General features: G+C 35.4%; 1 protein-coding gene and 1 pseudogene across 11 annotated transcripts in view; one reads left to right on the top strand and one right to left on the bottom strand.

Annotated features, from left to right (window-relative positions):
- RAPGEF2 (Rap guanine nucleotide exchange factor 2) overlaps positions 1–17330 on the top strand; it is a 214743-nt gene that overhangs the window by 9939 nt on the left and 187474 nt on the right. The window lies entirely within an intron of this gene.
- LOC109448102 (histone H3.3C-like) overlaps positions 5143–17330 on the bottom strand; it is a 37689-nt pseudogene continuing 25501 nt past the window's right edge.

Raw genomic sequence — 17330 nt, 5'->3', positions numbered from 1 at the left:
CCAAAGTTATCTGTAACATCATTTGCTTTGATAGACTTGATTCTTAGCACGCATAGTATTAGGATTGCATTAGTCTGCAGGTTACCAAAAACTGCACAAACACAGGCTAAACTATGGGCTTATTTTTCTCGCCCAGTAAGAAATTTAAAGGAAGACAGTGCAGGGTTGGGGTTAGATGCTCAAGGATGTCATTAAGGAAACTGGCTCAGTTTCCTACTTAGCAAGTGATTTTAATTTTCAAAGTCGCAAGATGGTGGCTGCAGCACCAACCCATGAGAGAAGGATGTTGAACATCCTTTTCTTGGTAAGAGCTTGGCTTTTATTTTGAAGGAAAGCCCTCCTTCGGTACTTGTCATTGGTCAGAGCTGTGTCACATAGTTGCAAAGGAGGCTGGGAATTTGAGTGTTTTGCTTTTAAGCCTCTCTATTACAGAAAGGCAGGAAAGAACGGGATTGAGATTAATGAGCACCGTTAGCTGATAGTATTTGTCCAATTTACTTTGCATAGAAAATTGATGATTGTAATAAGTTTATGCCGTGATTCTCAAGAGACCTCTTTGAAAGTCTTACTGGATTATAGAGCTATATTACTGTAGCTACAGTTACAGAATCATATAGATATATTCAGCTTCTTGGTTCACTTATTAGGTGTATGATTATTGATTTTCTGAATTGCATTCTTTTATTTGAAAGTAGAGATGAAAATACTAGTGGGTGAGCATTAGATATGAATATAAATGAAACACTAAATGTAACTTTTATATATAATTATTTCTAAATGGTAACAATTGAAATATTGATTTAAAATAAAGTATAGGCTTATATTTTCTAAATTAATTCTTTTTGTTTCAAATTTACTCTATTTTTAAAATTCCAGAAATTTTATTTCATTTTTTTAGTGTGTTCCATTTATATGTTCTCATATTTCTACTTGTGGGAATACTTTGTCATTTTTCTGGGATTTTTAAGTTTCAATTTGTCATTCCTCCACAAAGCTGAATCATCACTTTTCATAAGTAAACATGCGTTTGTATATAAAATATTAATAAAAGACAGTTGTTTAAATACAGTTTTCTGTAATTTGTTGAATTACTACTTATATCATAAACTTATGTCTTTAAGAAAAATGGTTTCATATTGAATATTATACAAGACTAGCTTTGATACTAAAACTTTCAGTATGTACTCTGTCCTGCCTTAGAGCAATTGTTTTGTTTAGTTATGGGCTTTTTATGATAGCATTCAAGATTTATATATACAAACTGCTCTTAATGTGTAGTGGGATCAGTTAAACAATTTGCTGTCAGAAGTTAATGGCTAGAAATGTTATTGGAAAAAGTTGCGGGTATTTGTCATTTAAAAAAAATTTTACGTTTTCGTAAGTTATTTGTTTTGGTTGGGAGGTAGTATAATATATGCCCGGGTTTGGAGTCTTAAGTTAGGACACCCTTTAGCATAGAATCGGAGCTAAAAATACTGTTTAATGACTTGATCTTTCTTTCTTGGGAGTTTGAGATACAGAGAAAGAAGTAATTATATTCTACTATATTAAGAGCAAATTGAATAAAGCTGAAAAGGAGCAGTCACTTTTGGTTCAGTTTCTGTAGCACATAGGTCCTCCTTTATAAAAACGTGTAACTTTGTGGAACAAAGTTATTTTTGTGTACCACGCAGTTGTCTCCTGTAAGTTTAATCACTTGGTGCTTACATTTTTGAATGGTCATTTCCATGATATTTTTCACTGGCATTTAACAGAGTGTATAAATTCTTCCTCTGGGCTGCTGTGACACTTTGGTTCTGTTACGCAGATTTTTTATTACTTTGAAATTTTTGGCAGTCTTCAGGAACATCATTTAAATTAAACTAAATTATAAAATTGAATTCAATTCTAGAGTCGAGAACTAATTTGCTGATGAACTGTTATTAATTAAGTAGAGGTCCTAGCCTTGACCCACTTTAATAGCTATGACTTTTTTAATTGTAAAATGATTTACATGCAAATATGTTAACTTTTTAAGGGTCGCGTCAGAAATAGGTTAAATATGCTCCATCGTAATCTTACTTAACTGATTGATTACATATATTATTTAGGAAAAAGTAAGCTGTAATAAAACTTATTCAAGGTAACAATTTTTAACAGATTTTTAGGACAATACATCTTAATTAAATACATATATAAAGTAGCATTTAACTTTCACTTCCTTGTCCTCTACTTTTCACCTTTTTAGATTTTTTACATTTTGGCATATAACTGCTCTTCATGGAAGGGAGATAGTGTGTTTTCTGGAGTATCTGAAAGGCCGGAATCCACAGAATGTTTTCCTCACCTTCTGATGATGCCTGACGTGACATTGAGGAAAGAGGAAGTGGCAATATTGTTTCTTGGTATTGAGTGGAACCTTTGAGATCAGCTGGCCAGTGGTTTTCATTGTCTCACAGGCCTGTCGTTGGATCGGGAGGCTTCTCAGCGGCCTTTGGGGACACCTGGACATCTAGCTTGGCCTCCACACTTTAGAAAAAGGAGATTCACCACTGAAAAATGTTGAAAATCCCTGATGTAGTTTGGATTCATGAGTAGAGGAAATAAGTACCAAGAGTAGTTAAGTGAATTTCTCCATTTCACAGAGACAGAATCAGCAAAATGTGGAAAGTTTAATCCCCTACCTAGGTAGAGGTGAGCATACCAAATTTGGCCCAAGGCCTGTTTTGGTATATAAAGTTTTATTGGAAGACAGCCAAGCTCAATCTTTACATATTGTCTGTGGCTGTTTTCACACTACAGAGGCTGAGTTGAGTATTGACAGAGAGACATGGCCTGCAAAGCCTAAAACATTCACTGTCTGGCTCTTTATTGAAAACATTTGTTTTTTCCTCAGACTCTCATTTCTATAAAAATGCAAATACCTTTGGAAGAGTGTCAGGGTGGGGAGATTATTTAGTTCTGTTATCAGTTACACCTCAGAGAAGTGGAGAGTTCCTTTCTAATATCTTATAGGGTGTGGAGTGACCCAACTTTGCTATGAAAGCATATTTTATAAATTTGAGGGGCTGGGTCTAGTAATAATATAGCAATATCATGAGCAAAAATTTCTCTTTATTTCTAATGATATTCCTTAAATTTAATTGTGTGTGCTTTCTCGGTAATATAACTGCAGAGCCATTTTAGAGCTGTTTTTAAAATAGTTCTGAAGAGATCTGATTAAATAGTTTTCTTTCTTGAATGGTTTCCTCTATGGTTTAGAAAACTTCTAAGAAGATGGGGTGGGAACTGAATATCAAATTGATCAGAACATTAAATCACCTGACATTATTTTTCTTTCTTACTTAGTATTATTCCAGCTCAGGTTTTATATGTGTATAAAATCATTTTTAGTGAATGTCAGAAGATGCTTGAACTCTTTGAGAGATTACAATTAGGAATGTTACAGCTGCTATTCCATAGTCTATTAGTAGAAAATTTACAAATGAAAACTTGAGGAGCTTTTTGGGGAAGAATCCCCCCTATTGTAAATTAATTTTTTTTTGGCACATGTCATGTGTTTTTAATCCTTGTTTATTTTGAGGCCAGATAACTTGATGGAAGTTTTGTTTTGTTTTGTTTTGTTGGTTCCACAGGAAACAGATTCATTACCTAAGAAATAAACTGCATTGTTAGTGAATTAAGTTGATGTATTCAGTAACATAGGAAATGAAAATACCGATTTTCTGTTCTATTAATCCATGAGCTTTGTGTTCTAGTTCTTAAATACCTTTGTAAATAAATAAATAAATACATACATACATAATTTTAATCCTTAATTTTCCCAATCATAACATTAAAAGCTTGGGAAACATTCAAAGTGAATATTTAGAAAAGTTACTTGATGGGGTAAATTTACTCGCTGATCTTAGCAAGACAGTTTCAGCTTTTATGATGGAATGTTTAATTAGGTATTTCTCTTCTATTATACTGAAAGTGTGAATTCCTTCATATGTTGCATACATTCTCCAAGAAATATATTGCTGATTGCCCCAGTGATTACACAAATGTGTGTTACACTGCCTTCTGGTTGGCATACAAGCTTGAAAAGTTTAATCACGCCAGGTTAAGAATTTCTAGTTTATTTGATGTGCAGTGGGGGCTTTTGAATCGAGGCAGTGAAAGTCAGGCTAGTGCTTGAAGAGAAATAACTGAGTAGTAGTATCAGGATCAATGGGAAGGTTCTGGAGGCTTTTGGAATGCTTGAGGCATATCCTACCGTGAGGCTGGGTACAGTGGACTAGCAATGCCACAGAGATGGGTTGCGAAACAGCTCTGCATCAGTTGGAATTGAAACAGACAAACTCGGGAGGAAGAGGGACCAGCAATGGCTCAGGACTATACCTAAAATTAATGACTTTGTAGTATTTTCTTTTTTGAGACTATTCTGAGTACTCAGTTATGGTGGGAGAGCAGGATACATGACCATTTTTGTATTTTATATTAGGAGAATTATGTTAAGAATGTCTTACAGTAAGTTTCCACTGGCTCTAGACTGGGAGGATAAAATAAATGAGGAAACTTGCTTTGTTAGGAAAACTGAAGGGGAGTTTGAAAGCGGATCTAGGATATGTGTTCTTAGGATTTTACTCTCTTTTTTGGGAGGCATTAAACACAAAGTCTTCTTTTCTGGTTGTCTCTTGGGCTCTCTCAATGAGAACGTGCAACTGATTTCAGGGCTCAAAGATCTAATAACTCTTCTGTAATTGCAAGCCTGTAGTGTTTTTGCTGAACAGGTATCTTTAGGCAAAAAGGAATGAACAGGAGGGGACTCACCCCTGCCTAGTCTCACTGTTACTTGAAAAGAGCAAAACCAAAGCGCTTTTGTCAGTCTCAATTATTTTTCTTCCTAGGTATAGGCAAACAAGGACAACGAATTAGTCATTCTAATATAATATCTCTTGGTGATCTTTACAAATACACTCTGAAAGGAGAAAATAAATTTTACTCTACAATAGCATTATTAACATAAATGTTTATAAAACATCTGAAAGGCACTGGGTATAATGTGTGTTATTTATCATAGTTGATGTGTTACTGTTCATATAATACAGTTTTTCTGTGTCATTACAGTTTTGGTCCCAGGAAGGACTTTTTTTTTTTTAATCTAGGTTATTGGTTCAGTGTTCTAGTCTGACTTTCTTGAAACAGTTTCTGTGGTCTTTTCTGAGTTTTCAAGAAATGTAGAGTTAGATGAGAAGTTTTAATACATTTTTCTTCCTGAATTAGGCTTTCATTATTAAAAAACAAAACAAAACTATGAGTCTGTAAGCCTATCAGATATACTAAGTCCAATACCTGGCCTATTGCTGGGTGCTCTGCTCAATTAATCAGCCTGTGTTGTACTAAAAAACCCTCAATTTCCATTTAGTTTGCGATCAAGAATTGTTTACTGCTATTTGATTTAAAATGATTGTAGGCATATTATCTACACCTTGAAACTGGATTCAGAGATAAAACTGTTTACTTTTTAATTAGGTTATTCACCTTTCTCTATCTTCCATCCAAACAGAAACTTGCATGAGTTTATCTTTTCTCTTTTTAGTGTGCTGTGGAACTGTCTTCAGTAGCTATTACTTCCTGGCAACCACAAAGATAAATGATTACTTAACATATTGGAACTTGTACATCTATGGTAATTAGTTACATCAATGTGTGTAAAGAAAAGAGACTATTCCAATGGGATTTCGGGGGTTAGTAGTGAAATAATTTAAATGAGACCATTTGCCCTCATAGAGGTTTATTTTTTTTTTAATTTTTTTATTTTTTAAGTTTAATGTATTTTAATAGCAAACTTACAGGAACAGCAAAGAAGACAGACAACATTAAAAACATGTACTTGCATGTAGGACAACTCAGTTAGAAAAGTATAGCGAATGGATGGAATCTACTGTATGATAAAAATGCTACAAACACCATTTAGTTGCTATCAATAAGAAATTTACTTGTTTTAAAAAAATCCAAATGCTGGCATCGTCCAGAAAAATTTAACAGGTTTATTTATAATTGTTATAAAGTTGATCTGCTGAAACTTGTTCACTGAAACTTTTGACTTGCATTAATGCTTTGTCCCCGCATTTATATTAAAAATTCACACACAAATGAAAATGGAAAAACTGCCAATACCTGATGTCTGTCCCCTATTTTTCCACTTGTAATCATATACTTAGGTACCTTTTAACCCCATGGGAAAAAAAACAACTAACATTCAGAACTACCAATAACAGGAAGAAGAAAGATTTTGTGTTTTTTTTTAAAGAATTTGTTTCCTATCATAGTGGATTCTTGAGCACGTTCTCCACGTATGCGACGTGCTAGCTGTGTGTCTTTCGGAGTAATTGTTACACGTTTGGCATGGGTAGCCCACAGTTGGCGTCTTCAAAAAGCCCAAACAGATAGGCCTCACTTGCCTCCTGCAAAGCACCAATAGCTGCACTCTGGAAGCGCAGATCTGTTTTCAAGTCCTGAGCAATTTCTCGCACCAGACGCTGAAAGGGAAGTTTGCGAATCAGAAGTTCAGTGGACTTCTGATAACGTCTCGTTTCATAGAATGCCACGATACCAGGCCTGTAAGGATGAAGTTTCTTCACCCCTCCAATAGAGGGCGCACTCTTGCGAGTAGCTATTGTAGCCAGTTGCTTCCGCAGTGCTTTACCACCGGTCGATTTGCAGGCAGTTGCTTTGTAGGCGCCATGGTATAGAGACCTCCTTACTGATCCCCCTTTTCCTTAGGCTGGAGCTCGGCGAGCTAGAGGCGGCGCTGGCGTTAGGGAGCGATGGCGGCCCCTCATAGAGGTTTAGGAGAGAGACACTAATCACTCCAAATTTGCAACAGTGTCAAGTGAAACTTTGTAGAAAATGCTAATGAAGACCTTGTTACAGTGTATTCTCAAATAGAAATTTTTCGTGTTTACTCTCCTTCAGGTACTTATCTTTAGCAGATAATCAATGTTTATACTTTAAGATGTCATGTCAGTTATTTATGAAAATAGTTAATAATCAATGTAGTCTCGTGGAAATGGTCAAAAACTAATTTAAAACCTCAGGCATATTATACAGTATTTTGTACATTTCTATTGTGATTTTTAAAAATTTTTTCAAGGAAGGGAGTAGATGTTAAACACTGAATCAATGTTTAGGAAAACAATATTTACCTTCAAATTGGTTGAAACAAAATAGCACGTAGGAAAGAGAAAGAAAAAACTACCATCTCCCATAAATCTTTCAAAGTCTGGTGGAAAGCAATCCGTAATTGTCATCAAACTGGGTGACATTTTTTTTGAAGGAGAAATAGGAAACATCTCACTCATAACTTAAAATATGGCCTTTTATAGCTTAACAGGTTTTTTAAAAATATACTGAATAGGTTAAATGACCTTTACTGTAAACTGTCATTTACTCTATCTCTTGTACACGGCTTAAAAAAAAAAAAAGCCTAATTCTTCTCTAGCATACCTTTCAGAAGATTATAAGAAATTCTCAGAATTTCTTCTTAAAGTATTGGATAAACACTCCCCTCTGCTGATTATGAAAATGACTACATTAACATGTTTACAGGAACCCATGCTTATCCTTACCCTCTGCTTTTAGGCTAGGTCCTAATTTCCATTTTCCTTCATTTTTACTTTTCTCAGATGATTATAAGACCAAAGTTACAAGAAGAGGAATACTGTTGTGGACCTTTTACTTAGGATGGTATTTTAGAGGAAAAAAAACCTAAGGCCTCATTCCTCATTGTCTAGTAGACCCCATTCTTGTGGATGATAATTGTCAAGAATGATACTTGTAACCACAAAGAACAATAATCTTGCATTATCTTCCCGGTAAACTACTCTTGTGTTTGAATTGATTTTTTCAAAAGGCTAACCTTGGAGTTCAGGAAAGAAAACAGTTCATTTTTCTTCTTAGTTCTTTCCATTCTAACTGCAGTCATTCTCAGGTCTTTATCACTGTCCCATAAATGAAGCTTTTGATTTCCTCCCTGTTACCCATGCTAGTAGCTCTTCGTTTAATGCTGACCTCCCTCCTTCATACCTATCTATCCTGGTCAGTTTTTAAGGACTAACTTAAATGGTTCCTCCTTCATGAAGCTTTTTCTGGTCACTTGGGCCAGAGGTTGAGTATTTCTTTATGTGATTTTTGCTGTTTTTTTTAGCTTGCGTATCTCTTTAAGGCATTTGTCCTTTGGCAGTTATTTCATAATTATTAGGTGTATACATCTTATCGCCTATTTTAAACTGCAGGAGTCCTTGAAGGTGAAACTATCTTATTGACATTTGTGTTGACAGTCCCCAAATATCTTAATGTATGAAGTGTGTGTCAGGCATTTTTATAGTAATTCAATAAGCAATACTGATGGGGTACAACTGACTCTGGGACAATTTTAAAGTTTAACTCATCTTTAAAATTTTTATTTGAGTGTAACATAATTTAGCCTTGTGATTATTTAGAGACGGAGCCAAAACTGATTCTTGGAATTGCCTAGTTAGGCGATACTGATTCAAATTTTACTTAGTCACCATGACTTTGTGTCATTCACAGATGCAAGTCAAAAGTAAAAACCTGAATTCTAGGCATGGCATTGTAAATTCCTAACCAGTGGATTTCAGTTGGTTGCCTTGGATTATGTTTGGGTATGTATACATTTGCTTTCACTGCGTTCTGCACTTTGTGTTTTGTACATCTACCTTGTAACCTTTCTTAACATTTTCGCTTGAATGATATTTCCAAGCTGCTGACTGCGGCTTTCGACTTTACCCCACGAGGTCAGTGTTCCAGAAAGGAAGTTTAGGAAAGCAGATGTACATTTTTCTATATTTTTGTGTTTTTCAAGAATAAATAACAATAGGAAATTTTCATACTTTAATCATTTATTTTAATAAAATATAGCACCTTAACTGTATTTACTTAGAAATATGAATACTGTAATTCTTTTCTGTGGATTTTTGGCACATTTTGGAGAACAAGCTTGAAATTAATTACTGCAGTGAAAATGTCAAGTTAGATCAATGATGTTTTAAACTCTATATTCAATCTTTTGTACAGCCTAATGAGGAAAAGTACCTGGAGAAGAGGGACTTGTGTTACACCCCTTACTGTCTCTTGGTGTGACCTTGGCACTTTTTTGGGCCTTATTGTTCTGGTCTGTAAAATAGGGCACACTGCCTGCCTTACCTGTTTTTCAAAGTGGTTGTAAGGGGCTAAAATGAGCATAATATATGAGACAGTACTTCACAAATGGAAAACTCGACGCTAATGTAAGGCATAGACTATCATTGACAAATCTAAAGTGCCTGTGCCAGTAGAAATTGTGAGTCATTTACGAAGATAATAAATAGACTAAGCTACTTTTAATATTTGGCTAGTAGCACTTACACAAGTTTGCCTCCTTTTGGTGTGTGTAAGGCAGTAAAACCGTGTTTTCAAATTAGTCCTTTATTTGGTTGTCCACGTTAATACTTATCTGTATCATTTTAGAAGCGTAGGCTTCATGTTGAGTTTTGTAGAACTTTTCTTCATTAAAGCATTTTCACACTTCAGAGAACCATTGTGTAAAAACTCATCTACACCAGTATATCTTAAATAGTTTGATCACTTTAGTTTAAATAGAAAAGCTGAACCCAAAATTCTTCACTTTCAAAAATATATATGTTCTATTCTAAGTGTTTATTGGAATCTGTGTTTTTAGAATAAAAACTTTGTAATTATATGCTATGGATGGATAGCTTTCTTTTTTTGATTATCAAAGTCTGTCATTATTCTATATTCAGTTTGGAAGCTGGTGAACTTAGACATATAGCCAGAAACTTTCACAAGAGTGTTAATAGGAATAAGAATGTGGAATAGAACTCTCATGATGTTTTTGAAGAATTTGAATTTCATAGTAATGTTCCCCATTGCGAGGGGCAACAGTAAATGAATCTTTATTTTATGCCTCTGGTTATCCTTAAATAAGAGTTAACTTTTATTACGCAACCCTTTTGAAAGTGCCACATTAGCTGTTTTAGGTTGCCTGCCAGTATAACATATAATGCCTGGAGTTGTGTTGTTTGTTCATTTTATATTCAGGGAGAACATAACTCAGAACAGCTGAGGAAAGATACGGAAAAGTAATGGACCTTCATTGTATCTATTATGTGCCAGAAAGTCAACTAAGTGTTTTCTCATATATATATATATATATATATATATATATATATATATATATATATATATGTATTTTAGTTTTTCCATCAACCCAATTAAGCAGGAGGTTCTGTCTTCAATTCACAAGTCATGAAACTGAGATACAGAGAAATTAAGTAATTTGCGTAAGGACACATAACTGTTTGATTTAAAGTCCATAATTTTTTCCACTCTGCTGAATTCCCTGTACAATAAGATAGGGTATAAATAAATGTCTGTGTTGTTAATGAGGACTTTTACAAAATGAAGTTCTGATTTGCTTAGGATGTTTTTCTTCATTCAAAATGTCTCACACTTTAGAGATAAGCTTCAGGTCTAAAGTCTAATTTTATTTAAAAATTGAAAACAATTAGAGTGAGTAGAGTGGGGCTGAAAGGTCTACTTTTAGATCCAGGTGCTTAGTAAATAGATCACTCTCAATAAATGTTAGTTATTGTTATTTGAATTATACCTTTTATAACAGCCTGTCTTAATCTCCAGGTTTATCTGAAAGTAATATAGAGTATCACGTTATGGTTTTTATGGCATCTAATATTTACTAATTGCTAATTTTGTCACCACGCAGCGTGTTAAGGATGTAAGTGTATTATCTTGGTATCTTCTGATATCTTCTGATTAGCTGCTATGGTTTTTGGTTTTTTGTTTTGTTTTGTGTGTTTTTTTGTTTTTTGTTTTTTTAATAATCAACTACACTAGTACAGATTTTTTGTCAGTTGAGGAGGAACATAAGTGATAAGTTCAGTTAGAGTTTGGTTTTTGGAGTGGACTCCCTTTAAGCTTCATGCCTTTCAAGCTGTTTTGTTTTGGGGAAAGTAACTATTTTTTTGCGGTTGTAGCACGACCAGGCATCTGCGGGTTTGTCAGAAACACAGAATTGTCATACCTTTTATTTCTGTTGCTTATGAAGCTTCAACATGGAGTTAGTTTAATACTTAGCCTTTCTGTGTAGGAACATAGCAGAGAACCTTGGTATTCAATACTGACTGAAAAAGCCAGGGGGAAGGTTTGGGCGATTGCTACCAAGGACCAGATTTGAATGGGTTCTAGTCTTTGAAATGAGCAGGTTGGCGGGTAAAATATTCCTGGCAATTCTGCTTTTGTAACTGTTGCCATGATGATGTCTTAGCTTGCAAATGAATTTTGTTGTTTGGCCACACTGTTCAGAAAGAGGCTATTTGGACTAGACTTTGACCAGAATTCAGAAACATTTATTCAGATATGCTAAAAGTTCAAATATGCCTGTATCTTGCACAGAAATGCTATTTAAGTTTTCTGAACTTATCTAGCTCTGACACCATTTTATTATTGTACTTCATAGTCTCGATTACAGAATGAAAGGCAGATCGCTAGAGTTTGGAATGTGAGATCTTAAGAAGTCTAAAGTGCTTCTGAAATTCTAAAATAATCCATCCAGATGCTCTGATTGTGCCGAGTATATATCTGTGTTTAAATGATGTCTTTGAGTTGTTCAGTTGCAGAGGACATATATCACTTTGTGTCTGTGGCAAGAAGTCCTATTTGTTTCTCTTTGGCTCTTATAAGACATAGAAAATACTGTCCTCACTTTAGTGATAGAAGAGCACAGCTCTCCAGGACAGAAAGAGAGGGTTTTTAAAGGTGTAGGAAGTTCCTGGCTTTTTTTTTTTTAATCTGAGCTTTCTCATTTACGCCTCCTTTAAAAAAATTATACCTTTCCTTCCAAAACATTCTTTGTTTTCTATCTCTTATACTCCTTATTTTCTTCTATTTTTGTGGGGTACTGAGGTCAGAGAGAAAGGTTAAGTACATAGTCTGCTACGTGGATTGCTCATTTTCTTCTGGTAATTGAAAGTTAACTTGCATTGTAAGTGTACATGATAATGTTTTCTGTCTCTGGACTGTTTTCAGTGTTCCAAAAATGTTCATAATTTGTACTTAAACTCTATATTTTTAAAATTAGTGTTTTAAATATTATTTACTTAGTTTTTCTTTTTTGCATGGTTCACATATCAAAAAGTATAAAAAAGTATACAGTGGAGAGTCTTACTTCTTCGAATTCTGTTCCACATCTGCCTAATGCTCAATCCCCTAATGATAATGGGTGATTTTAGTTGCTTATTTAGTCTTCCAAAAACTTTTTAGAAATCCATACACCCATAGAAAATATCCCCACCCTCAAAATTATATCTACATACCTTCCCTTAACATAAAAGATAATTTGGAGGTCTTTCTAGTATATGAAGAGTTCCCTTATGGGGTGTGTGTGTGTGTGTTTAACCATTACAGAATATTTGTCGTGCCACAATGGCTGTCCCTTACATATGTGATCTAGTAAATTTCTTTTGAGCCAAAGGGTGCTTGAATTTCTAAATTTAATAATCATTGTAGTAGAAGTTTGCACACCTACCAGTACTGTGTTAGGAATTACAGAAAAAATCCAATTGCAATTAAGATGGATGCAACTTATTCAGAAGTCATGTAATGTATGTATTGTAAGCTTTAACCTTTTTAAGTGTAAAAATCTATGAGTTTTAACACATATACAGCCATGTAACCACTCCCACAATCAAAATAAAGACATTTTTATCACTCTGGAAAGTTCCTTTGGCCCTTTTTGTAGTCAGTCCCCTCCTGTTAGCCCTGCCTCTGGCAACCATTGATATAATTTCTCTTCCCATCATTTTGCCTTTTCCAGAATGTCATATACATAGAGTCATATAGTGTGCAATTTTTTTGTATACCTGTCGCTTACAGAACCATGACATATTTGTCAAAACTAAGAAATTAATATTGGAATAATACTGTTTACTAAACTAGAGGCTTTATTTTCATTTTACCAGTTATTCCACTAATGTGTTTGTTTGTTTGTTTGTTTGTTTGTTTTTTCTGTTCAAGACAGTATACAGGCTACCACATTGCATTTAGCATTTTGAAAAATTAGATGTTTTTTCCTTGGGTACTGAGAGCTGTTTATATATTCTGGATACAAGTCCTTTATCAGATTGAATGCCACTTTGTTACTTGCAAAGTTCTACACAAAATTTTTATTTTTAGCAGAATCATGACTAATTCTAATATTTTGGCTCAATGCAAACATGTATATTTTTAATGTGAATTGAATTTACATAACATTCGAGATGTGTAGGTTCCCCACTTATATAACAAATGGAGATGTTTGAAAAAATGTGGAGAAATTATATTTTCCCCAGATTCCACTATAATTTTGTCAGTATGTTCTCAAAAATATTTTGGTATTGCTGAAATATTCCCTGTGTGATACGAGTAATTTTTATGGACAAACAGAGGGAAAGGCACATTGCAAACATGAGAATGCGACTGCACAGAAAGGCTGTAAGGAGTAGGGGCGTGGCTGGCCTAGGAACCTTTTGCATTGAAGCAGATGGTTTTTTATTTTTATTTTTTATTTTACAGTGAACCTCATTGCAGAAATTTTTGTACTTTAGCAGATATCAGTAAACATTCTCTTATAATAGAAATTAATTAATTCAACAAATGTTTACAAGGGTCTCCTGTGTGCCATTCACGATTTTAGGCATTGAGGATACAGCTGCAAACAATAAAGCCCTTGCTTGCTGTAGTGCATGGAGTTTACATTCTAGTGAGGGGAGGCACGCAAACATAGTGTGTGTTAGTTGTTGATGACTATTACAGAAACATGTTAAGTTGAGTAAGGCCACATTTGGAAGGCTTCACTGATAACGAAGTGGTATTTGAAGAAGGACAGAACGAAGCGATGGAGCAAGCTTTGTGGTGAATAGAGGAGAAAACATCACAGACATTCTAGGCAAATCTTGTCTTGGCATGGTGAGTAATGGAGGCTTCAGGGTTGGAGCAGTTACTGGGCAGTGGCAGATGGAAGGTGTTGACATGAGAGGGTTAGCAGGGGAGGTCTGATTAGGCAGGGACTTTGACATTTATTCTGAGTGTGCTGGGGAACCACTGGAGGGAGCTGAGTAGAAGTGTGGTAAGATCACTATGAATGCGATGTTGAGAATAGTCAGTAGAGGGGAGAGGGGAGAAACAGGGAGACCATTGTGGGGGCTAATGCGAAATCAGCTCATTGTGATAGCAGGTGGTGGAAGGGAAAATGGTCACATGTTGGCTATGTTATAAAAGTGGGACAGACAAGACAGATTTGAGTATGAAAGAAAGAGAACTCTAGGGTGACATCAGGGTTTCTGAAGGATGGGGATGATATTTATTGGAGAAGAGGACTTCAGGAAGATCAGAGTCCATTAGAGAGGGACGGGATGGTGGTGCTGGTGGTGAGAGTGTTCAGTAGTTCAGTGGTAGAACAAGTCGAGGTTGGGATGCCTGTTTGTCATCCAAAGAAGTTGTCGTCAAGTAAGTAGTTTGGAGTTCACTGGGATAGAGATTTAAGGCTATGGTGCTTATTAATTCACATCTGCCATGTCTTTATCATTAGGAATCTTTATCTTTTTTTTTTTTTTTTTTAAGGAGGGCACAGCTCACAGTGGCCCATGCAGGGATCAAACCGGCAACCTTGGTGTTATTAGCACGACACTGACCAACTGAGAGAACCTGCCACCCCTCTTTATCATTTCTTAGTGACTAAAGTGCCTAGTACAGTGCTTGACATGTGGGAGATGTTTCATATTTATTGAATGCACTTGAAGTGGAAATCTCAATATTGTTTTCTACGACATATTTTGCTCTGGTAGTTTCTGGTATTTGAAGTGTATATGATTTTCTTTTAAATGAACTTTAGTAAAACGTAATTTTAATGACGTAGTCATGAGAAAGTTTGATCACCCTTCTTAAGCAACAATTTCGGGAAGTATGTAGACATTAAAAAGTAGAGCGTGCAGCTGAGCTGGAGCTATTCACACTGTCCCCTCATAATCTCTGTTCCTGACCATCTTCAAAACTCTCCTCGATCCCAGGCTTCTTGTCCTTGCTGGCCATTGACTTCTAATGCTTAGACGGTGGAAGTAGTTACATTTATGTGCATTTTAGGTTATTTTTAGTCAGAATAAGTGAGGGTGTTGGTAGTAACTGTATCTGGCTCTGTTCCATGGGCCTAGAGTTCCTTTTGAGTGTATTATTTAATGTGCTTTTGGAACTTACTTTGGCTTAACTTTCCTGGGGTTAAGTAAGAAACTTACTGTATTAGTCTGCTTGGGCTGCCATAACAAGGTAACAAAGATTGAATGGCTTAAATGATAGGAATTTATTTTCTTATAGTTCTGGAGGCTAGAAGTTCAAGATCAAGGTTTTGACTGATTCGGTTTCTGGTGAGGGCTATCTTCTTGGCTTGCCGAAGGCCACCTTCTTGTTGTGTAGTCACATGGACTTTCCTGTGTACGAATGCAGAGAGAGAGGGAGAGAGCTCATCCTCATTTATAAGGAGACTTACCCCATTGGACCAAGGCCCCACCCTCATGACCTTATGTAACCCCAATTGCCTCCTACTGGGCCCATCTTCAAATATCACAATGAGGGTTAGGGCTTCACCACATTCACACTTTCCCTGGCAGCATCTTTAAGTGCTACGGTTATTTTTCATTTCCATTGATTGTGAATACAAGAAAGAACACATCTTTTTAGGTATTTATACCTGAGGAATCGTTCTAGGAAATGAGAGTGAGTTTATGTAAAACAAATGGCAACAATCATGCAGTGATTTAAGTTTACAGGGAAGGTAGTTCAAATTTCTGAAATGCTTACTTTGTAGAATATTTAAATACATATTACTCATTACCTATAAGCACAAAGAATAACAATAATACTTAAAAATGTTTCTTTATCCTGATGGAATTGATTCAGTGAATTAAGAAATTGTTCATTTGTAATTAGCATTCAAAAATGAGCTAGGGTTCTTAAATTCTTTTCTTAAGCAGTGTAAATGTGCCCACATACAGATTTAATTGCATTATTAATTTGCTTAGCATTTTCATGGTATAATCGACTTTTGTACAGACTGAATTACTACTTAGTGGATCTTTAATGAATATGCTTTAATTTTACCACGCAATGTGGCCTGAAACATCATTTATAAGCTTTCCCTAGGGAGGCATTGGAATAAGAGGTATCTCCATAGAGATTTTACATTAGTATCTGTTTCATCCCACTATGACACTGCTGAAAAGACCTGTGATTCAGGATAGATGGAGACGCACACACACACACAAACACTTAGAATGGGTCTATATACACAAAACATCTAAATGGAATAGGTGTTTTGTGTAATAATATATACACCTATTTTCCTTTCTTTTTCATAAAAAAGTAGGAAAGACTAGCGTTCATATTTTTGTGTCTGCTTGTTACCCAGCTGAAATTACAAAGACTATACAAATTGTTCATAGTTCTCACTGCCATACTGAGTACAATTTTATCTCTTTTCAGCTTTTGACATTTAGGCAGGTATGGGTAGATATAAAAGTTAGGTGCAAACTTTAGGATGTAGGCCAGACATTGTCAAAATACCACTTTGTTCAAAAAAATAAGCTTCAGCACGCCAATAAGAGTAAAGTGGTCCTTCTTGTGGTGAGTTAACTTTATATTTGGGAAGTAGAAAGATTCGTGTGAAGGAATAGAATTTCTGTGTTGGGGGAATTTCACACACCCCCTCCGCCCCCAGCTTTATTGTTTTTTATGTGATGAAGACAAGAAAATTTTGAATTTATATTTTGAATTTGTCTGATTGAGAGGATCGGAAAATGCAGTGTAATAATTTTATACTATATCTTTGTCTGTTTGCTGCTTCACTATTTGGAACATAAAACTGATCTCTGAGACCATTTGAACACCCCCCCACACACACACACACACACACACACACGCCCCAAAACAACCAGAGTTTTAGTCATGTAGTCCTAGATTACTAAGTCCATACACACCGAGATGCCACCCAACATAACTACCACCTGAAGGGGATTTCCAGCTAGGAATGAATTGAAATAGGGCAGAAGAAGTGAATTTTCCATGAAAAAGAGCCTCAAGCAATTTGATGTATCTGGCTAAGTCCCATTGTCAGTGAATGGGTGGATGCAGCATAAGCCATAACTGTCAAGTTCTAGGAGGTACACACTTGCACAGTGGAGGCCCTCTGTCACATGGCAGATGCTTTTGAACACACTCTGCGTGTGGCACTGTGCTGCTAG

The sequence above is a fragment of the Rhinolophus sinicus genome, chromosome 15 (genome assembly GCF_057876585.1).
Source record: "Rhinolophus sinicus isolate RSI-liver-muscle chromosome 15, RSI-T2T, whole genome shotgun sequence".
NCBI lineage: Eukaryota > Metazoa > Chordata > Mammalia > Chiroptera > Rhinolophidae > Rhinolophus > Rhinolophus sinicus.
Note: the sequence above shows the minus strand (reverse complement) of the source record. Positions and strands in the feature narration are given on the sequence as shown.